The sequence below is a fragment of the Hyperolius riggenbachi genome, chromosome 6, assembly GCF_040937935.1.
Source record: "Hyperolius riggenbachi isolate aHypRig1 chromosome 6, aHypRig1.pri, whole genome shotgun sequence".
Classification (NCBI taxonomy): Eukaryota; Metazoa; Chordata; class Amphibia; order Anura; family Hyperoliidae; genus Hyperolius; species Hyperolius riggenbachi.
Window position 1 is genome coordinate 122338580 of NC_090651.1, and position 24732 is coordinate 122363311.

The 24732-nt window shown below is 46.4% G+C and overlaps 1 long non-coding RNA gene across 2 annotated transcripts in view; it reads right to left on the bottom strand.

The window, feature by feature from the left end:
• Positions 1–24732, bottom strand: part of LOC137522538 (uncharacterized) — a 54915-nt gene that overhangs the window by 26367 nt on the left and 3816 nt on the right. Inside the window, exon 3 of one of the 2 annotated variants that reach the window (XR_011022322.1) lies at positions 22544–22835. The exons of the other annotated variant lie outside the window; for it this stretch is intronic. This is a non-coding gene — a long non-coding RNA (uncharacterized lncRNA). Of the gene's footprint in view, positions 1–22543; positions 22836–24732 lie in introns of those variants that run through there. 2 annotated transcript variants of the gene reach the window in all.

A 24732-nucleotide genomic window follows, 5' to 3' on the forward strand; every position in this document is an offset into this window, starting at 1 on the left:
AGAACATCACCCTGTTCGGGTGATGTTCGAGTTCGGCCGAACACCTGACGGTGCTCGGCCAAACCGTTCGGCCACATGGCCGAACTAAGAGCGCATGGCCGAACGTTCCCCGAACGTTCGGCTAGCGCTGTGATTGGCCGAACGGGTCACGTGGTTCGGACCCGAACGCGCTCTGATTGGCCGAACTGTCACGTGGTTCGGGTAAATAAATACCCGAACCACGTCATATCTCCGCCATTTGTCTGTGGGTTTAGCTTTGGGTAGGCAGGCAGGGTAGTTCGCGCTCCAGCCACGCTAGCCAGGGTCCCCCCTGTCATTGTGTCGCTGCTGGGAACAGTAGTACACCCCTCGCTCAGCCACACTATATAGCATTCTGTTTACTGCCACTCTGTGTACCTCGCTCAGCCACATTATATAGCATTCTGTTCACTGTTCTGTGTCTGCTGGGAATAGTGGTACACCGCTCGCTCAGCCACACTATATAGCATTCTGTTTACTGTTCTGTGTCTGCTGGGAATAGTGGTACACCGCTCGCTCAGCCACACTATATAGCATTCTGTTTACTGTTCTGTGTCTGCTGGGAATAGTGGTACACCGCTCGCTCAGCCACACTATATAGCATTCTGTTTACTGTTCTGTGTCTGCTGGGAATAGTGGTACACCGCTCGCTCAGCCACACTATATAGCATTCTGTTCACTGTTCTGTGTCTGCTGGGAATAGTGGTACACCGCTCGCTCAGCCACACTATATAGCATTCTGTTTACTGTTCTGTGTCTGCTGGGAATAGTGGTACACCGCTCGCTCAGCCACACTATATAGCATTCTGTTTACTGTTCTGTGTCTGCTGGGAATAGTAGTACACCGCTCGCTCAGCCACACTATATAGCATTCTGTTTACTGCCACTCTGTGTACCTCGCTCAGCCACATTATATAGCATTCTGTTCACTGTTCTGTGTCTGCTGGGAGTAGTGGTACACCGCTCGCTCAGCCACACTATATAGCATTCTGTTTACTGTTCTGTGTCTGCTGGGAATAGTGGTACACCACTCGCTCAGCCACACTATATAGCATTCTGTTTACTGCCACTCTGTGTACCTCGCTCAGCCACATTATATAGCATTCTGTTCACTGTTCTGTGTCTGCTGGGAATAGTGGTACACCGCTCGCTCAGCCACACTATATAGCATTCTGTTTACTGTTCTGTGTCTGCTGGGAATAGTGGTACACCGCTCGCTCAGCCACACTATATAGCATTCTGTTTACTGTTCTGTGTCTGCTGGGAATAGTGGTACACCGCTCGCTCAGCCACACTATATAGCATTCTGTTTACTGTTCTGTGTCTGCTGGGAATAGTAGTACACCGCTCGCTCAGCCACACTATATAGCATTCTGTTTACTGCCACTCTGTGTACCTCGCTCAGCCACATTATATAGCATTCTGTTCACTGTTCTGTGTCTGCTGGGAATAGTGGTACACCGCTCGCTCAGCCACACTATATAGCATTCTGTTCACTGTTCTGTGTCTGCTGGGAATAGTGGTACACCGCTCGCTCAGCCACACTATATAGCATTCTGTTTACTGTTCTGTGTCTGCTGGGAATAGTGGTACACCGCTCGCTCAGCCACACTATATAGCATTCTGTTTACTGTTCTGTGTCTGCTGGGAATAGTAGTACACCGCTCGCTCAGCCACACTATATAGCATTCTGTTTACTGCCACTCTGTGTACCTCGCTCAGCCACATTATATAGCATTCTGTTCACTGTTCTGTGTCTGCTGGGAGTAGTGGTACACCGCTCGCTCAGCCACACTATATAGCATTCTGTTTACTGTTCTGTGTCTGCTGGGAATAGTGGTGCACCACTCGCTCAGCCACACTATATAGCATTCTGTTTACTGCCACTCTGTGTACCTCGCTCAGCCACATTATATAGCATTCTGTTCACTGTTCTGTGTCTGCTGGGAATAGTGGTACACCGCTCGCTCAGCCACACTATATAGCATTCTGTTTACTGTTCTGTGTCTGCTGGGAATAGTGGTACACCGCTCGCTCAGCCACACTATATAGCATTCTGTTTACTGTTCTGTGTCTGCTGGGAATAGTGGTACACCGCTCGCTCAGCCACACTATATAGCATTCTGTTTACTGTTCTGTGTCTGCTGGGAATAGTAGTACACCGCTCGCTCAGCCACACTATATAGCATTCTGTTTACTGCCACTCTGTGTACCTCGCTCAGCCACATTATATAGCATTCTGTTCACTGTTCTGTGTCTGCTGGGAATAGTGGTACACCGCTCGCTCAGCCACACTATATAGCATTCTGTTTACTGTTCTGTGTCTGCTGGGAATAGTGGTACACCACTCGCTCAGCCACACTATATAGCATTCTGTTTACTGCCACTCTGTGTACCTCGCTTAGCCACATTATATAGCATTCTGTTCACTGTTCTGTGTCTGCTGGGAATAGTGGTACACCGCTCGCTCAGCCACACTATATAGCATTCTGTTTACTGTTCTGTGTCTGCTGGGAATAGTGGTACACCGCTCGCTCAGCCACACTATATAGCATTCTGTTTACTGTTCTGTGTCTGCTGGGAATAGTGGTACACCGCTCGCTCAGCCACACTATATAGCATTCTGTTTACTGTTCTGTGTCTGCTGGGAATAGTAGTACACCGCTCACCCGCCACTGTATAGCATTGTGCTCTGTGTCGCTGCTGGGAATAGTGGTACACCGCTCACCCGTCACTGTATAGCATTGTGCTCTGTGTCGCTGCTGGGAATAGTGGTACTGTATAGCATTTCTGTACTGCCACTGTACTGCTGCCAGTCAGCGTGTACTGTAAGGATAAGTAAAATGAGGAAGAAATCCGGTGAAAGAGGGAGGGGCAAGGGAAGAGGTGTTTCCCCTGACGGTTCACGTACAGGCCACAGGGGAGCACCCAAGAAAACCCACTCAATACCGCCCATGTTGTCCAGGACAACAACCCTCACAAATCCAAAAGAACAGGACCAGATAATTACTTGGATGACCTCTCAAGCGTCCAGCAGTGGGTTAAGCAGCACCAGCACATCACGCACGAGGTCCGAGTCCTCAGCCAGTTACAAGGAGCCAGTGGGCACAAAGCTGACACAACCGGCAGCGACACCATGCACACAACTGCCAGATAACCAGTCCGATGAATTACCTCAGGACACAATGGGGTATTCGCAGGAGCTATTCCCAGCCCAACAAACTTCCACCTTTCAAAGGTCAATGGAGGAACAGCCAGAAATGTTGTGCCTGGATTCACAACCGTTAACTGTGGGAAATGCACCGCGCACTGAAATACAAGGCGAGTCCGAGGAGGACTCGGGAAACCCAAATCCCAGAGCAATTTGGGCAGGAGGGGTTGCAATTGCAGGAGGTCGGCCGACAAGATCTGGAAGACGACGTTGGAGTGTGCTGCGCAGAGGTTGTTGTGGGGAGCTCTACTCCACGGCGGCGGCCCACAATGACATATGACGAGTTTGAGGAGATGGAAGAGGAGGGTATGGACAATGTGGACAGAGACCCAGATTTTGTTTGTGAACGAGAACATCGCCGTCGTAGCAGCAGCACAGATGAGTCTGTTGAAGAACCCACTGCTGCACGAGTTCGCCTTGTGCCACAAGGTAGGCGGCGCGCAATTTCAGGCACCACAAGCGTGGAAGTTCAAGTGAGAGGCAAAAGAGGAGCAAACAGAAATCGCCAGCAAGGAGGCAGGTGCTCCAAAGTCTGGGCTTTCTTTGAAGACTGCACTGAGGATGTTACCATGGCGATTTGCAAGGTGTGCAAGACCCGCCTGAGCAGGGGGAAAAGTATTAACAACCTCTCCACCACCAGCATGAGCCGTCACATGCTATCCAAACATCCCACTCTGTGGGCAAACGCGTCAGGACAGGGTACCAGCAACAACACTGCCTCCCTTGGGTTCACCAGACTCACCACCAGACCCGCCTCAGCAGCAGCAGTAGCCCAGCCATTGCGTGGTTCACAACATTCACAAACATCAGACGATGCTGACACTGTCACTTTCCGGAGTAGTGCTCTTGAGGTCTCCCAGTGTTCATCAAACACAACAACCAACAGCCCTTCCGTGTGCAGCGCTACGGTTCAGTTGTCTGTGTCGGAGATGTTTGAGCGCAAGAGGAAATTGCCAGCAAATGACCCCCGGGCCGTGGCAGTAACAGCCAGCATAGCCAAGCTTCTGGCCTGCGAAATGCTGCCATATCGAGTGGTGGAGACAAACAGCTTCAAGGGCATGATGTCAGTGGCCATCCCACGTTACGTGGTTCCCAGCCGCTACCACTTTGCGCGCTCTGCAGTGCCTGAGTTGCATGAGCACGTAGTCAGCAAAATAACCCGAAGCTTGAAGAATGCCGTTGCCTGCAAGGTTCACCTCACCACTGACACCTGGACGAGTGCGTTCGGCCAGGGTCGATACATCTCCCTTACCGCGCACTGGGTGAACCTTGTGGAGCCTGGCAGCGATTCCTCACCTGCTACGGCACGGGTGTTGCCCACGCCACAAACAGCTGCACCGCCGTCCCTCCCACTGGATAACAACAGCAGCACCTACCTCTCTGACTCCTTCTCCTCCAACGCATCTCAAAGCTGTACCTCATCCGGAAACGCTAACCCAGCAGCAGTAGGATCGTGGAAGCAGTGCAGCACAGCTGTTGGCATGCGTCAGCAAGCGTTGCTGAAGCTAATCTGCCTTGGGGATAAGCAGCACACAGGGGAGGAAATTTGGAGGGGAATAAAGGAACAGACGGATTTGTGGCTGGCACCGCTGGACCTGAAACCGGGCATGGTTGTGTGTGATAATGGGAGTAATCTCATTCGCGCTTTAAGGTTGGCTAAGCTGACACACATCCCTTGCCTGGCGCACGTGATGAACCTAGTAGTTCAGCGGTTCCTGAGGACATACCCAGGCGTGGCCGATCTTCTGTTGAAGGTGCGTCGAGTGGCCAAACATTGTAGAAATTCCAGTACTGCTTCGGGGGCACTCGCCAAGATGCAGGAGCGCTTCAATCTCCCCCACCATCGCTTGCTGTGTGATGTCCCTACGCGCTGGAATTCTACGCTGCACATGCTAGCCCGCTTTTGCGAGCAGAAGAGTGCAGTGGTCCAGTACATGACGGCGCAGTACCGAGGCGCATCCGGCCAGCTGCCAAGCTTCTGTGGATCCGATTGGGCCAACATGTTGGACCTCTGCCAAGTCCTCCAAAATTTTGAGCAATCCACGTTGCTTGTGAGCAGTGACAACTCTTCAGTCAGCATTACCATACCACTGCTGTGTTTACTGAAGAGGTCGATGTTAAAAATCAAGGAAACAGCTGTCATGATGCAACTGGGGGAATCTGAAGGAGAAAACGATCAGCGTGATGGTACCAACATCAGGCCATCCGCCTCAGGGAACGCTGGCCCCAGCAGCTATGACGAAGAAGAGGAGGAGGAACAGCTGGAGTTGGAGCAGGAATTTCATGCCACCACTGACGAGGGCCAGAGCGGTGCACGTTGGACTTCCACAATTCAACGCGAATGGTCAGCAGAAGCAGACCAGGAGGAAGGTGACGACTATGATGCATCACAACAACTATCACAACGCTCACAAGAGGATGATGAGGATTCTGGTAGGACTCTGGCACACATGGCTCAATTCATGCTAGACTGCATTGAACGTGACCCACGCATTGTGCGCATTCTGGACAACACCAATTACTGGGTTTATGCCCTTCTGGATCCACGGTACAAACACAATGTTCCAAAACTGCTTGAAGAAAGAGTCAGACAGGTCAAAATGGAAGAATACCAGCAGGCCCTTGTGGAGACTTTAGAGAGGAGATTGACATCCTCCCCCTCCTCTAGCCAGTTGTACGCAGACAGACTGACTTCCGCAAACCCAGGACGACCAGGAGGGCAGCAAACAACGCAAGCCGCAGCTAGTACCCAAAAGGGAACGGTATCGGCAGTGTCCTTGGAGTGGGAAAATTTTCTGACACCCATGCAGCAGCAGCCCACTGAACAGCAAGCGTGCAGATCCACCTCCAACACCGATCGCCTGGAGAAGATGGTCAAGGACTACATGTCAGATGACGTAGCTGTGTCGAACAATCCATCTGCACCCTTCAACTATTGGGTATCGAAGCTAGACACCTGGCACGAACTGGCAATGTACGCAATAGAGGTGCTGGCTTGCCCGGAAGCCAGCGTTATGTCGGAACGCTGTTTCAGTGCTGCCGGAGGCATCGTCACAGATCGGCGTATCCGCCTCTCTACAGAAAATGCAGACCGTCTGACTCAAATTAAAATGAATCAATCCTGGATTGGAAATGACTACGCAACACTCCAGGACCCCAACCAAGTAACATGACCAATGAACATCTGGGATGGTGTAGCGTTTCCGGTCCCTGTTTATTGAACCTCTCATCTGTATTACATTTATGACTGCATGGCGGCAAAAAGCATTGCTGCTATATCCGCACGCTTTTTGTCCTCATGCAAGGCCTGGGTTGTTGTGTCTCAAAAACCATGGCCTTCTCCTCCTGCGCCTGCTCCTGTTCCATCACGTCTGCTGCTGCTGGGTTAGCGTTGCCGCGTGGTCCCTGTTTATTGAACCACTTATCTTTATTACATTTATGACTGCATGGCGGTACAAAGCATGCTATCCGCACGCTTCTTGCCCTCATGCAAGGCCTGGGTTGTTGTGTCTCACAAAGCGTGGCCTTCTCCTCCTGCGCCTCCTCCTGTTCCATCACGTCTGCTGCTGCTGGGTTAGCGTTGCCGCGTGGTCCCTGTTTATTGAACCACTTATCTTTATTACATTTATGACTGCATGGCGGTACAAAGCATGCTATCCGCACGCTTCTTGCCCTCATGCAAGGCCTGGGTTGTTGTGTCTCACAAAGCGTGGCCTTCTCCTCCTGCGCCTCCTCCTGTTCCATCACGTCTGCTGCTGCTGGGTTAGCGTTGCCGCGTGGTCCCTGTTTATTGAACCACTTATCTTTATTACATTTATGACTGCATGGCGGTACAAAGCATGCTATCCGCACGCTTCTTGCCCTCATGCAAGGCCTGGGTTGTTGTGTCTCACAAAGCGTGGCCTTCTCCTCCTGCGCCTCCTCCTGTTCCATCACGTCTGCTGCTGCTGGGTTAGCGTTGCCGCGTGGTCCCTGTTTATTGAACCACTTATCTTTATTACATTTATGACTGCATGGCGGTACAAAGCATGCTATCCGCACGCTTCTTGCCCTCATGCAAGGCCTGGGTTGTTGTGTCTCACAAAGCGTGGCCTTCTCCTCCTGCGCCTCCTCCTGTTCCATCACGTCTGCTGCTGCTGGGTTAGCGTTGCCGCGTGGTCCCTGTTTATTGAACCACTTATCTTTATTACATTTATGACTGCATGGCGGTAAAAAGCATGCTATCCGCATGCTTTTTGTCCTCATGCAAGGCCTGGGTTGTTGTGTCTCACAAAGCGTGGCCTTCTCCTCCTGCGCCTCCTCCTGTTCCATCACGTGTGCTGCTGCTGCTGGGTTAGCGTTGCCGGTCCCTGTTTATGGAACCTCTTATCTTTATTACATTTATGACTGCATGGCGGTACAAAGCATGCTATCCGCACGCTTCTTGCCCTCATGCAAGGCCGGGGTTGTTGTGTCTCACAAAGCGTGGCCTTCTCCTCCTGCGCCTCCTCCTGTTCCATCACGTGTGCTGCTGCTGGGTTAGCGTTACCGGTCCCTTTTCCTGGAACCTCTTATATGTATTACATTTATGACTGCATGCCGACAAAAAACATGTTACCTGTGCAAAGAAAACAGACATTTCCCGCATTTAAAAGACAGTTTTCCCTTTGAAACTTTAAAATCGATTTTCTCAAAAACTATAAGCTCTTTTTGCTAATTTTTTTTTCCTCTTGTACCCACTCCCAAGGTGCACATACCCTGTAAATTTGGGGTATGTAGCATGTAAGGAGGCTTTACAAACCACAAAAGTTCGGGTCCCCATTGACTTCCATTATGTTCGGAGTTTGGGTCGAACACCCGAACATCGCGGCCATGTTCGGCCTGTTCGGCCCGAACCCGAACATCTAGATGTTCGCCCAACACTATGCATCAGCTGTACTCCACCATTGTCTTGTATTAACTGTTGTATTGTTTATTTTGTACAGCACCACGGAAGATGCAGGCAATAAATAAATCAATAATAATAAAAATAAAAGGCCATACCACTTGAAAGTAAAATTTGTTATGTATTTTCTATCTCTGTTGTCACTGCAATTAAGTATAACCATGGAAGAAAACTGAGCGCTCAGCGTAGCATGCGTACATCCCTCAGAACTGTCCCAATTATAAACAAGTTTTATCGTTAATTTTCTGTCTCCATTGTCACAGCGAGTAAGTGTTACAAATTGAAAAAAAAAACTCAACTTAGCGTGTGTACATTTGAAATCAAACAGGCCATCCCATTAATAATGAGGGTTTAAGTTGTCATTAATATTTTGTCTTATGTTAGTGTTGGCAAATTAACTATTCTTATTGCTGAGTTAGAGGAGGGGGTCAAAGGATATAAGGAACATTTTGTTGTGTTAAAATGGAATCAGAATTATAACAGCTGTTATTCATGTCTGCTGAAGCATTATAATATCTATGCTGTGCATTTGGATATGTTGTAGATTAAACATTTAATTTTTCTATATCAGAGGAACTTATTGGAAACTTGAAATGTAACCACTTGCAGACAAAGACATTCCAGGATGTTTTAAAGCACAACATTTGTGCACCTCCCCTACCCCCCCTTCCCCCTGAGAGCAGCACGCATAGCGTGCTGCAGTGAAAATTGGGTGTGGCCTCCCACCAAAGGCAAAAAATGGGCGTAACATGACATGATACAGGTGGAGCCATCTGCATGATGCTATCATGTCAATATGGACCAAAGATCTCCGAAGAATGCCATAAGGCAATTCTGATGGCAGAAATGGTCATACTTAGGTAGGTCATATTCAGTACTAGCAAGTAATACCTAATAAAGTGACAAGCGAAATACAGGTAGTCTTCGGTCGAACGAGATAGGGACTGTAGTTTCATTTTTAAATCCATTCTTAAGTCAGAACACTGCCTCTTTTGTTCCCCTCTATGTTACCTCTGTTCTCTCTGTGCCTCTTTTGTCGTGTCACCTCTGTCCCCCTGTGTCACCTCTGTTCCCCTGTGTTACCTCTGTTCCTGTGTCTCTTTTGCCCCCCCCCCCCCCCCCCCTCCCGTGTCACCTCATACCCCTCTGTGCCTTTTTTTGTCTACCTTTGCCACCTCTGTTCTCCTGTGCCTATTTGTCCCCCTCTGTTTCACCTCATGCCCTCCTATGCCTGTTTTGTCCCCCCTGTGTCACCTCTTCTCTCCTCTGTTCCCTGTGTCACTGGAACTTTTTCCTCCTCTGTGTCACCTTTGTGTTACCCCTCTGTGCCCCATTGCCCCCAACTGCTTTGCTAGTGTCACCTCATTCATTGTCCCTCCTTGTGCTCTGTGGTCCCCCTTCGGCAATAACTCACATGGCCCTGAACCTCACCGTTCTCCTGATTGCCATTAAGCATTCTGGCCATCATCATGGTTACTTCCGGGTTGCACCTTTGACATCATGAGAACTAATCATGTTGACGACCAAGACGCTTAGTGGCAGGCAGGAGAGTGGTGAAGTTCGGCGTTGTATTTGGGCCATGTGAATTATTGCTTAAGGGGTCCCTGATGAGCCCCTGATGAGTCACGTCTACAGTGACGAAACGCGTAGGGCGGAGCTAAGTGACGTACGAGCTGCTTGGGAGCGGTGATGGGCAGAGACCTGAAACGCCGGCCGAGGGAGAGGGATTTGTGAGATATGCTTTACTTTTTTATGTATCTGGTATGCATTCTTTTATTGGGGCTGAGTTGGCCATATTAAAAAAGCAGTTTTACACTATGGGAAGCGCTCTCCCTCTTTCATGTTTTTAGATGCTGGATGTTATGTGATACGCTTATAAACAAGAAGCCTGACGGTGAGCAGGGAACTAAGGGGGGAATGAGTGTCCCCTCCCCTATATTGGTGGCAGCAACTCCGCACAGTGTATGTGTATACACAAAAGGGTGTACTGTTTTGGAGATAGCTCGCTATGTTCGTTTATTTCCCCTCTCCCAGGCATATGGAACAATAGGACTGTGTATCAGGACATTTGACTGGATGCTCAGCTGTGATTTTGCAATATTTCTGTGAGGGAAGTTTTGTCTTCTTTCTAAAAAAGCAAGCAGCAATCTGGACAGGAATCGAGTATAAGTGTGTGGTGAGCACGGTATCACTCTGTAAGTTTATCATTGCTTAAGGGGTGCCACGGAGCAAAATGAGGGAGGAAGAATGAGGTCACAGAGGCAGAAGTCAGGGCCCAGGGGCCGCTGGGTGCAAGGCGGCCAGCTAAGCTTGGAGAGGCCGCCCTCTAAAGGGAGTCCATAAGCAGGGCCATGGCTTGCTTGTATTCTGGCGGAACCCCTGCCCATGGGTACACAGCAACCTGTGATTGGGAAAGAGGAATGAGCCCCTACTCAATCACAATACCTGGTGTGAATGGACATGACCCCAATCAGGGACCATGTCCATTCATAAAACAGGAAGCAGTAAGAAGGTCACAAATTGTTTGCAGCGCCACTTAGTTGCCAAAGAGTACAATCACACACACACACACACACACACACACACACACGCACGCACGCACACACACGCACACACACACACACACACACACACAGCAACACACACACACTAGTGTTGGGCGAACATCTAGATGTTCGGGTTCGGGCCAAACAGGCCGAACATGGCCGCGATGTTCGGGTGTTCGACCCGAACTCCGAACATAATGGAAGTCAATGGGGACCCGAACTTTTGTGCTTTGTAAAGCCTCCTTACATGCTACATACCCCAAATTTACAGGGTATGTGCACCTTGGGAGTGGGTACAAGAGGAAAAAAAAAATTAGCAAAAAGAGCTTATAGTTTTTGAGAAAATCGATTTTAAAGTTTCAAAGGGAAAACTGTCTTTTAAATGCGGGAAATGTCTGTTTTCTTTGCACAGGTAACATGCTTTTTGTCGGCATGCAGTCATAAATGTAATACATATAAGAGGTTCCAGGAAAAGGGACCAGTAACGCTAACCCAGCAGCAGCACACGTGATGGAACAAGAGGAGGGTGGCGCAGGAGGAGAAGGCCACGCTTTGAGACACAACAACCCAGGCCTTGCATGAGGACAAGAAGCGTGCGGATAGCAATTTGCATTTTGTCGCCATGCAGTCATAAATGTAATACAGATGAGAGGTTCAATAAACAGGGACCGGAAACGCTAACCCATCACAGATGTTCATTGTTCATGTTACTTGGTTGGGGTCCGGGAGTGTTGCGTAGTCGTTTCCAATCCAGGATTGATTCATTTTAATTTGAGTCAGACGGTCTGCATTTTCTGTGGAGAGGCGGATACGCCGCCGATCTGTGACGATGCCTCCGGCAGCACTGAAACAGCGTTCCGACATAACGCTGGCTGCCGGGCAAGCCAGCACCTCTATTGCGTACATTGCCAGTTTGTGCCAGGTGTCTAGCTTCGATACCCAATAGTTGAAGGGTGCAGATGGATTGTTCAACACAGCTACGCCATCTGACATGTAGTCCTTGACCATCTTCTCCAGGCGATCGGTGTTGGAGGTGGATCTGCACGCTTGCTGTTCTGTGTGCTGCTGCATGGGTGTCAGAAAATTTTCCCACTCCAAGGACACTGCCGATACCATTCCCTTTTGGGCACTAGCTGCGGCTTGTGTTGTTTGCTGCCCTCCTGGTCGTCCTGGGTTTGCGGAAGTCAGTCTGTCGGCGTACAACTGGCTAGAGGAGGGGGAGGATGTCAATCTCCTCTCTAAAGTCTCCACAAGGGCCTGCTGGTATTCTTCCATTTTGACCTGTCTGGCTCTTTCTTCAAGCAGTTTTGGAACATTGTGTTTGTACCGTGGATCCAGAAGGGTATAAACCCAGTAATTGGTGTTGTCCAGAATGCGCACAATGCGTGGGTCGCGTTCAATGCAGTCCTAGGCCGAAGAGGTCATAGCCTAGGGTCACAAAACCTGTTTATTGGGCAATTTCAATGGTGGCAAGTCTGACGTACATAAATCGTAGCAATGGCCGTTAGCAACGTCTGAATCTCACGAAATGTCTCATGCAGGTAGAAGACATATTGTTAGACTTGGGCTCCAAAGATGGGTTCCCTACATCTCTGCAAACCAGAGTTACAGGGCTCCAAATTTGGTAAAATCCCCCATAGGCTTTCATTGGGCCTCCTATTTACAGTTCCAAAATCTCACATCTTTTCAAAGGGCAATTACTCAGCAGTGGCAAATTTTCTAGCATTGTAGGGACCCTTAGGGGGAACATGACTGGTGAGTTTTGGGCCCCTAGGCCAAAGAGGTCATAGCCTAGGGTCACAAAAACCTGTTTATTGGGGCTATTTCAATGGTAGTGATGGTGACGTACATAAATCGCAGCAATGGCCGTTAGCAAAGTCTGAATCTCACGAAATGTCTCATGCAGGTAGAAGACATATTGTTAGACTTGGATTCCAAAGATGGGGTCCCTACATCTCTGCAAACCAGAGTTACAGGGGTCCAAAATTGGTAAAATCCCCCATAGGATTTCATTGGCTCCCTATTTCACTTTCCAAAATCTCACATCTTTTCAAAGGGCAATGGCTCAGCAGTACCAAATTTTCTAGCATTGTAGGGACCCTTAGGGGGAACATGACTGGTGAGTTTCGGGCCCCTAGGCCGAAGAGGTCATAGCCTAGGGTCACAAAAACCTGTTTATTGGGGCTATTTCAATGGTAGTGATGGTGACGTACATAAATCGCAGCAATGGCCGTTAGCAACGTCTGAATTTCACGAAATGTCTCATGCAGGTAGAAGACATATTTTTAGACTTGGATTCCAAAGATGGGGTCCCTACATCTCTGCAAACCAGAGTTACAGGGGTCCAAAATTGGTAAAATCCCCCATAGGATTTCATTGGCTCCCTATTTCACTTTCCAAAATCTCACATCTTTTCAAAGGGCAATGGCTCAGCAGTACCAAATTTTCTAGCATTGTAGGGACCCTTAGGGGGAACATGACTGGTGAGTTTCGGGCCCCTAGGCCGAAGAGGTCATAGCCTAGGGTCACAAAAACCTGTTTATTGGGGCAATTTCAATGGTAGTGATGGTGACGTACATAAATCGCAGCAATGGCCGTTAGCAAAGTCTGAATCTCACGAAATGTCTCATGCAGGTAGAAGACATATTGTTAGACTTGGATTCCAAAGATGGGGTCCCTACATCTCTGCAAACCAGAGTTACAGGGGTCCAAAATTGGTAAAATCCCCCATAGGATTTCATTGGCTCCCTATTTCACTTTCCAAAATCTCACATCTTTTCAAAGGGCAATGGCTCAGCAGTACCAAATTTTCTAGCATTGTAGGGACCCTTAGGGGGAACATGACTGGTGAGTTTCGGGCCCCTAGGCCGAAGAGGTCATAGCCTAGGGTCACAAAAACCTGTTTATTGGGGCTATTTCAATGGTAGTGATGGTGACGTACATAAATCGCAGCAATGGCCGTTAGCAAAGTCTGAATCTCACGAAATGTCTCATGCAGGTAGAAGACATATTGTTAGACTTGGATTCCAAAGATGGGGTCCCTACATCTCTGCAAACCAGAGTTACAGGGGTCCAAAATTGGTAAAATCCCCCATAGGATTTCATTGGCTCCCTATTTCACTTTCCAAAATCTCACATCTTTTCAAAGGGCAATGGCTCAGCAGTACCAAATTTTCTAGCATTGTAGGGACCCTTAGGGGGAACATGACTGGTGAGTTTCGGGCCCCTAGGCCGAAGAGGTCATAGCCTAGGGTCACAAAAACCTGTTTATTGGGGCTATTTCAATGGTAGTGATGGTGACGTACATAAATCGCAGCAATGGCCGTTAGCAAAGTCTGAATCTCACGAAATGTCTCATGCAGGTAGAAGACATATTGTTAGACTTAGATTCCAAAGATGGGGTCCCTACATCTCTGCAAACCAGAGTTACAGGGGTCCAAAATTGGTAAAATCCCCCATAGGCTTTCATTGGGCCTCCTATTTACCGTTCCAAAATCTCACACCATTTCAAAGGGCAATGGCTCAGCAGTGGCAAAACTCACCAGTCATGATCCCCCTAAGGGTCCCTACAATGCTAGAAAATTTGGTACTGCTGAGCCATTGCCCTTTGAAAAGATGTGAGATTTTGGAAAGTGAAATAGGGAGCCAATGAAATCCTATGGGGGATTTTACCAATTTTGGACCCCTGTAACTCTGGTTTGCAGAGATGTAGGGACCCCATCTTTGGAATCCAAGTCTAACAATATGTCTTCTACCTGCATGAGACATTTCGTGAGATTCAGACTTTGCTAACGGCCATTGCTGCGATTTATGTACGTCACCATCACTACCATTGAAATAGCCCCAATAAACAGGTTTTTGTGACCCTAGGCTATGACCTCTTCGGCCTAGGGGCCCGAAACTCACCAGTCATGTTCCCCCTAAGGGTCCCTACAATGCTAGAAAATTTGGTACTGCTGAGCCATTGCCCTTTGAAAAGATGTGAGATTTTGGAAAGTGAAATAGGGAGCCAATGAAATCCTATGGGGAATTTTACCAATTTTGAACCCCTGTAACTCTGGTTTGCAGAGATGTAGGGACCCCATCTTTGGAATCCAAGTCTAACAATATGTCTTCTACCTGCATGAGACATTTCGTGAGATTCAGACTTTGCTAACGGCCATTGCTGCGATTTATGTACGTCACCATCACTACCATTGAAATAGCCCCAATAAACAGGTTTTTGTGACCCTAGGCTATGACCTCTTCGGCCTAGGGGCCCGAAACTCACCAGTCATGTTCCCCCTAAGGGTCCCTACAATGCTAGAAAATTTGGTACTGCTGAGCCATTGCCCTTTGAAAAGATGTGAGATTTTGGAAAGTGAAATAGGGAGCCAATGAAATCCTATGGGGGATTTTACCAATTTTGGACCCCTGTAACTCTGGTTTGCAGAGATGTAGGGACCCCATCTTTGGAATCCAAGTCTAACAATATGTCTTCTACCTGCATGAGACATTTCGTGAGATTCAGACTTTGCTAACGGCCATTGCTGTGATTTATGTACGTCACCATCACTACCATTGAAATAGCCCCAATAAACAGGTTTTTGTGACCCTAGGCTATGACCTCTTCGGCCTAGGGGCCCGAAACTCACCAGTCATGTTCCCCCTAAGGGTCCCTACAATGCTAGAAAATTTGCCACTGCTGAGTAATTGCCCTTTGAAAAGATGTGAGATTTTGGAACTGTAAATAGGAGGCCCAATGAAAGCCTATGGGGGATTTTACCAAATTTGGAGCCCTGTAACTCTGGTTTGCAGAGATGTAGGGAACCCATCTTTGGAGCCCAAGTCTAACAATATGTCTTCTACCTGCATGAGACATTTCGTGAGATTCAGACGTTGCTAACGGCCATTGCTGCGATTTATGTACGTCAGACTCGCCACCATTGAAATTGCCCAATAAACAGGTTTTGTGACCCTAGGCTATGACCTCTTCGGCCTAGGACTGCATTGAACGCGACCCACGCATTGTGCGCATTCTGGACAACACCAATTACTGGGTTTATACCCTTCTGGATCCACGGTACAAACACAATGTTCCAAAACTGCTTGAAGAAAGAGCCAGACAGGTCAAAATGGAAGAATACCAGCAGGCCCTTGTGGAGACTTTAGAGAGGAGATTGACATCCTCCCCCTCCTCTAGCCAGTTGTACGCCGACAGACTGACTTCCGCAAACCCAGGACGACCAGGAGGGCAGCAAACAACACAAGCCGCAGCTAGTGCCCAAAAGGGAATGGTATCGGCAGTGTCCTTGGAGTGGGAAAATTTTCTGACACCCATGCAGCAGCACACAGAACAGCAAGCGTGCAGATCCACCTCCAACACCGATCGCCTGGAGAAGATGGTCAAGGACTACATGTCAGATGGCGTAGCTGTGTTGAACAATCCATCTGCACCCTTCAACTATTGGGTATCGAAGCTAGACACCTGGCACAAACTGGCAATGTACGCAATAGAGGTGCTGGCTTGTCGGAACGCTGTTTCAGTGCTGCCGGAGGCATCATCACAGATCGGCGGCGTATCCGCCTCTCCACAGAAAATGCAGACCGTCTGACTCAAATTAAAATGAATCAATCCTGGATTGGAAACGACTACGCAACACTCCCGGACCTCAACCAAGTAACATGAACAATGAACATCTGTGATGGGTTAGCGTTTCCGGTCCCTGTTTATTGAACCTCTCATCTGTATTACATTTATGACTGCATGGCGACAAAATGCAAATTGCTATCCGCACGCTTCTTGTCCTCATGCAAGGCCTGGGTTGTTGTGTCTCAAAGCGTGGCCTTCTCCTCCTGCGCCACCCTCCTCTTGTTCCATCACGTGTGCTGCTGCTGGGTTAGCGTTACCGGTCCCTTTTCCTGGAACCTCTTATATGTATTACATTTATGACTGCATGCCGACAAAAAGCATGTTACCTGTGCAAAGAAAACAGACATTTCCCGCATTTAAAAGACAGTTTTCCCTTTGAAACTTTAAAATCGATTTTCTCAAAAACTATAAGCTCTTTTTGCTAAAAAATTTTTCCTCTTGTACCCACTCCCAAGGTGCACATACCCTGTAAATTTGGGGTATGTAGCATGTAAGGAGGCTTTACAAAGCACGAAAGTTCGGGTCCCCATTGACTTCCATTATGTTCGGAGTTCGGCCATGTTCGGCCCGAACCCGAACATCTAGATGTTCGCCCAACACTACACGTGACCCGTTCGGCCAATCACAGCGCTAGCCGAACGTTCGGGTAACGTTCGGCCATGCGCTCTTAGTTCGGCCATATGGCCGAACAGTTTGGCCGAACACCATCAGGTGTTCGGCCGAACCCGAACATCACCCGAACAGGGTGATGTTCTGCAGAACCCGAACAGTGGCGAACACTGTTCGCCCAACACTAACACACACACATACATTTACATACATTTATAATTAAAAATGAATAGAATGAATCCCTTCCACTCTCAACCCCCCTCCCCCCCCCCCCCCCCCCCAAAAAAAAAAAAAACTCTTGTAGGGAAAAAAAACTGTTTACAACAAAATAAATAAATAGTTGCCTTAGGGACTCAGCTTTTTTAATATGTAGTTTATGGGTGTACATTCCTGATGTTTTACTGCATAAAGGCTTGTCATTATGGACCAGACATTAAAAAACTGAAAAGTTACACCTATATTTCCAAATAATATATTGTCACCATATATTATGATAGGGGCAAATGGTGAAATAACCGGGACAAATGGGCAAATAAAATATGCGGGTTTTCCATAATTTGTATTATTCCCATTAAAATGCATTTGACATAAAATAATTTTTAGCAAAATGCACTACCCAAAGAAAGCCTAATTGGTGGCGAAAAAAACAAGGTATAGATCATTTTGTTGTGATAAATAGTAATAAAGTTATTGACAAATAAAAAGGAGAAGCGCTGACAGGTAAAAATGACTCTGGTCTGTTAGGGTGAAAACCCCTTGGGGGTGAAGTGGTTAAAAAAAAAGAAGTTAGATACTTACCTAATTCATCCATGTGCCCACCATTCCTGTGCTAGATCACTCTAAACACAGGCCTGGGTAAACTACTATTTTGCACCTCCTATTAGAAAGGCTGCTGTTTGTGTTTTATAACAGTGTTTCTCAACATTTTATTGGTCTGTACCCCTTTTAAAATCCTGTATTTACCAAGTACACCCTAGCATGGTAAACATTATCAGACGTACCACTTGACAAATATATACAGTGGGTTGCAAAAGTATTCGGCCCCCTTGAAGTTTCCCACATTTTGTCACATTACTGCCACAAACATGCATCAATTTTATTGGAATTCCACGTGAAAGACCAATACAAAGTGATGTACATGTGAGAAGTGGATCGAAAATCATACATCATTCCAAACATTTTTTACAGATCAATAACTGCAAAGTGGGGTGTGCGTAATTATTCGGCCCCCTGAGTCAATACTTTGTAGAACAACCTTTTGCTGCAATTACAGCTGCCAGTCTTTTAGGGTATGTCTCTACCAGCTTTGCACATCTAGAGACTTAAATCCTTGCCCATTCTTCTATGCAAAACAGCTCCAGCTCAGTCAGATTAGATGGACAGCGTTTGTGAACAGCAGTTTTCAGATCTTGCCACAGATTCTCGATTGGATTTAGATCTGGACTTTGACTGGGCCATTCTAACACATAGATATGTTTTGTTTTAAACCATTCCATTGTTGCCCTGGCTTTATGTTTAGGGTCGTTGTCCTGCTAGAAGGTGAACCTCTGCCCCAATTTCAAGTCTTTTGCAGACTCCAAGAGGTTTTCTTCCAAGTTTGCCCTGTATTTGGCTCCATCCATCTTCCCATCAACTCTGACCAGCTTCCTTGTCCCTGCTGAAGAGATGCAGCCCCCGAGCATGATGCTGCCACCACCATATTTGACAGTGGGGATGGTGTGTTCAGAGTGATGTGCAGTGTTAGTTTTCTGCCATACATAGCGTTTTGCATTTTGGCCAAAAAGTTCCATTTTGGTCTCATCTGACCAGAGCACCTTCTTCCACATGGTTGCTGTGTCCCCCACATGGCTTGTGGCAAACTGCAAACAGGACTTCTTATGCTTTCTGTTAACAATGCCTTTCTTCTTGCCACTCTTCCATAAAGGCCAAATTTGTACAATGCATGACTAATAGTTGTCCTATGGACAGAGTCTCCCACCTGAGCTGTAGATCTCTGCAGCTCGTCCAGAGTTACCATGGGCCTCTTGACTGCATTTCTGATCAGTGTTCTCCTTGTTCGGCCTGTGAGTTTAGGTGGATGGCCTTGTCTTGGTAGGTGTACAGTTGTGCCATACTCCTTCCATTTCTGAATGATCGCTTGAACAGTGCATCCGTGGGATGTTCAATGGTTTGGAAATCTCTTTGTAGCCTAAGCCTGCTTGAAATGTCTCAATAACTTGATCCCTGACCTGTCTTGTGTGTTCTTTGGACTTCACGGTGTTGTTGCTCCCAGTATTCTCTTAGACAACCTCTGAGGCCCTCACAGAGCAGCTGTATTTGTACTGACATTAGATTACACACAGGTGCACTCTATTTAGTCATTAGCACTCATCAGGCAATGTCTATAGGCAAGTGACTGCACTCAGATCAAAGGGGGCGAATAATTATGCACACACCACTTTGCAATTATTTATTTGTAAAAAATGTTTGGAATCATGTATGATTTTTTGTTCCACTTCTCACGTGTACACCACTTTGTATTGGTCCTTCACATGGAATTCCAATAAAATTGATTCATGTTTGTGGCAGTAATATGACAAAATGTGGAAAACTTCAAGGGTGCCGAATACTTTTGCAACCCACTGTATTTAATTGTAGTACATGATAATTGGTTCTAAACAATTTCCAAACATTTTACTATTCCTTTTACTTAGCAAAAACACTAATTTGGTGTTGTTTAAATAAGATTTATCATCTTCTAAAACTCTAAGGGCTTGATTCAATTAACCGTGCTATCTCATAGCACAGCCGGACTAGCGTTGATGCACAAATTCACGAAAACGCACGCAAAACGCAAGTGCGGCCGTGCTATGAGTTAGTTGAATCAAGCCCAAAATGTGTTATTCTTCGTTAAGTACATCAAGCCAGAGTACCCCCTGGAACCATCAGAAGTACCCCTGGGGTATGCGCACCACAGGTTGAGAACCTAGATTTTATAATACAAATGTCAGTGTTGCCCATTGAAATAAAAATTAAGCAAACCTGATGTAAAAATAAACTTATTAAATGATTAAAGTTGATCCGAGGTGAACTTTTACACATTGTATAATTGTGTTCCTTTCCTATTGTTTATAGGGCATTCCTCAAGCCAAATACTTTTTTGTTTTTGTTTTAATACTCTAATTCCCTATAAACTAAATAAGCCACGCCCACAGGTTCAGAGAGCCTTGGCAGTAGCAAGGGCTCATGGGAGCTCAGTCTGGGCAGGAGGGGGAGGTGTTACTAGCCATTGATTTCAGAGGCAGAGGGGAGGAGGGAGGAGAAGAGGGAATTAGGCTGATGGCTCAAGATACAGATAAGCCTGCCTTTAGGTAATGTTTACAAACAACATGGCTGCTGTCATTGTATCACAGGAATAAATAATCATATTCTATTAAAACTGTTTGCAGCTAGCTTTGCTGTGTAAACCATCTAAACTTTAAATAAGATATATAGACAAGTTACTTGTTATAGTTAGTTTTTCATCTCGGATCAGCTTTAACTGTATGTGCTCCGAGAAAGATATATAGAGGATAGAACTGAGTCTCATGGTTTTATTTTCAGTTTAAGGGCATACTTTTAAAACTGAATTATAAACAACGGCTGCAACAAATCTGCATTAATGAACTGAAGCACAAACAGAAGGAATGACCCTTTGTACATTCCAGCACTGAAACCTTATCTCATGTAGGTACAAATCTTTTGGCTTCTATTTACTTTTCAGGAAACTGACTGAATTTTGATGAGCTGTTGGATTAACTACTTTACATAGAAACCAACTCTCGTTTTTCAACACTTGCTGTACTGGAAAACAGAAAGGGACTTCAGACAACTTCTAGGTAGGGCTAGGACTATACTGTATGTACCTATGTAAATCTCATCATGTCACATGTCACTTCGAGTGTGCTTTACCCAATTTCTGCAAAATGGACTGTAGTGCACCCATAGGTGTATCTGTGTTAGATGAGTCCTGCTCTCGTCAACTCTGGTGGCACCCACAACCTCCAGAATGCACATAAACCAGTAGAGAAGTGTGGCCCCAATCAGATTGTTTCCTTGATGAACCCTCAAGGAAGCCTCTATAGGATCCAGAGGCTTCTAACTTAGGTAAGAAAGTGATTTTGTACCTGAGTTTCAGCTTGGGTACACTTTAAAGTCTGCTGGACTGAGATGAATAATCAGAAGCCAGAGGTGACATGCTCTAGTGAGCATGTGCAGTTTACCGAAGTGTCAGGATTTCCAAATGGGCAGATTCTTTTTCACCATTCGCCCAACACTTCTACTAGCCATAGGTGTGTCATTAATTTAGATGTGTGGGAAGTGGTAACTGTACTTAGATCCATAAGCACCTGACCACTATTACTGATCCATTAAATGAGGCCACTTTTCATGCACATTCAGTGATCACTTTGTTAGTACTCCTGTAACTTCTAGAGATCAAACAGCGAGTACTTTAATTTGCAGGCCGTCCTTCTGTTCTACATAACCTATGCTGTACGTCTTCCTAGATGATTTCATAGGCTTGTTTCAAAATAGCTTTTCTTGGCTCTGCTTTCAGCCTCCAAATTTACACATCAAAAAGCATCCCCATCTTATTCACTTAATGTGAGAGAGTAGAAGGCTGGTTTCATAGCTGATGAGGACCTTGAGCCAAATGAAAAGTGTTCATTTGTCAGCACAAGCTTACTACCTGAGACATGATTATATTGCTAATCCAATCAGTGGGATTGGTGCTGAGCATTTATTTATGCACAGCTTACAGTGCTATCTGTTGATATAATCAGGCTACAATTTGCCGGGTCTCCTAGTAACACGCAATTGCATCATATCAAAAGTATTTAACATTCTTACAATTGAGTCCTTTTAAGAGCAATGATGGTTTACATTATTAATTTATGTGTGATTTAACTCATTGACTGCATATGGTGAGTGTAGTGCAGAGGATTTTTTTTTTTTAAAAGGCAATTTCTTTAAAGGGAAACTGCTTCTGGCATTTGTGTGGCAGCCGTTCTTTTAGATTATTTATATAACTCATGTATGTACATTTCTGATACTTATTCTGCAGTGTAAACAGTTCACATTCTCTGTACCAATCACTGTCATATTATGCACAGGCACACAAATAGGGCCAAGCAAAGTGAATTATTATTATTATTAGTATTATTATTATTATATAGTATTTATATAGCACCGACATCTTCCGCAGTGCTGAACAGAGTATATTGACTTGTATAACTGTCCCTCAGAAGGGCTCACAATCTAATTCCTACCATAGTCATATGTCTAGTGTAGTGCATGTATTGCAGTCTAGGACCAATTTAAGGGAAAGCCAATTAACTTATCTGTATGCTTTTGTGATGTGGAAGGAAACTGGAGTGCCCAGAGGAAACCCACACAGACACAGAGAGAATATACAAACTCCGTGCAGATGGTGCCCTGGCTGGGATCGAACCAAAGACTGCACAGTGAGAGCGCTGTAACCACTACACCACCGTGCTGCCCACACAAATGAATATGAAGCATGTTTCTCCTGTAGGACTAAAATTGTGTGGAAGGCATATTTTATTGCCGTACTTTGTCCTCTTCTGTCAGAGGTTTCCACGATCCTCCACAACCCAGACGCTGCTGGCCTCTTCATCTCTATAGGTATGCTCTCTTCCATTGTATGAGTAAGGCTGCACTGTGCAGGGGCCAGTGGGTTTGCACCTGCACAGTAGCAGGGGGCTGCTTGTGCGCTAAAAAAAAATATGTGCACGAGCATCTCCATGCAAATATGCAGGCTGTACCTCACTTCTGTGCAGTGCAGCCATGCTCGTACATGTAGTAGTACCGTAGTGAGCAATCTTCGAAGATACTCAAAACCAATAATAGTATGCACTAATGGATAAAACAGAATTCAAAATTACAAAACGTAGTGCGCATGTCACAGCAAAACTGTCAATATTGCAAAAACTCACTCAGAAAAAATTGACAGCGCACAAAAAGTGGATTAAAAGAGAAAGTCACTCATCACCAAAATTAGAAAACTCCAGATCAGTCCAATGATAGGAAGTATTGATGATGTCACCCGAGGATCAGTTTCTTTATATATTCCAGCCAACACGTCACATGTAAAGAGAATAAGGAAAGCACATAGCGTAACCAGCTCCAGTTCAGTCGCCCGTCACCAATCCAGTGTGAACCCTTCAGTCTCTGTTATCACCTCTGTGCGTGGGCACCCCCCCCCCCCCCTCCCGTTTTACCCACACTCACCCTCTGAGGCCTCCACAGATCCGGAGGTAGGGTTCAATAGCATATGGGGGGGGGGGGGGGACACAGGACACTGTATGCACAAACCGCCAAAAGACAGATACTGCTGCAATGGAGGGTCATATAGGCACTACAACTGAAAAGCTCCATGTAGGGTAAAATTGTTCAATAAAAAAGTATTCAATGATTCAGTCCCAGGTACCGCTCACACGCATGCCACCTCAGATCCCAGCTTCCTGCGCTCTGTTTCCCGACAGCCGGTCACGTGGGACATAGCTTCACCCTACGCGTTTCGTCAGATCGCTGACTCATCAGGGGCACTGATTAGATGGATTGGTGACAGGCAACTGAACTGGAGCTGGTTATGCTATGTGCTTTCCTTATTCTCTGTACATGTGACGTGTTGGCTGGAATATATAAAGAGACTGATCCTGACCTCGGGTGACATCAGAAATACTTCTCATGACTGGACTGATCTGGAGTTTTTCTAATTTTGGTGATGTGTGACTTACTCTTTTAATCCACTTTTTGTGCGCAGTCAATTTTTTCTGAATCTTCGAAAATAGTTTAGAGGGTCCGAGTGCAGCACAGGAGGGGTGTAGGAAGAGGTTTAGTACTTTTTTTTATCCTGATTACTGGTGTCATGGGTGAGTAACTCGGGAGGTATGCATGCTGCTGCTGCTCGGCGACCTACAGTGCCTAGTGCTAAATCTGGCCATGTGCCCTGAGCAAGTGCACAGTTTGACCCCATGGAAGCTGTTCCTAATGGTGCCCATACACGGTACAATAAAAATGTTCAATTTTTCCATTTATTCGACCAAAACTATCGAATTGAATGAAAAAGTCAAAAAGAATCTTTTTTTTCGATCAAGAAAAGCGAACGATTATCCAGTTTTTTCAATAAAAACCCAATCGGACATGCTGGAAAAATCTTTATATTCGATCTAACAGAATAATCGAACTAAATTATCTAATCGAAAAAAATGAAAACATTGTACCATGTATGGGCACCTTTAGACCACCAGTTTTAATAGTGATGCTGCAAAGCTTCATGCAGGTCCCAGGAACAGGAAGTGAGGGGCATCTCTCCAATGGATGTGGCAAAATACAAATATCAGGCTCATCATGGCAAAAGTTTAGCAGTACTAAAAAAAAGAGAGCATTTGATTTAAAGTGAACCTGAACTCAGAACTCCTCCCTGCTCTGAAAGATACACAAGAGCACAATAAAGCTGGTCATACACTGGCCTGATTTGCGGCCGTTTCGACATTAGATTCGATCACTGGGATCGAATCTGCTGCCAATCGTTCGCGCTAAACGCACCCGCCGATCCGATTTCCTCCCAAAAACGGATCGGTCCGTTGATCGCGCCGTGCGGAAAAATACCGTCAATCGCCCGCGGGTAGGGAGCGATCCGATCAGGTATACATTACCTGACGCTGGCTCCCGGGCATCCTCTCCGCGCTGCACCGCACCGCTCTGTTCCTGCTTCCATCCCGGCGTACATTAACTTCCTGTGTCACTC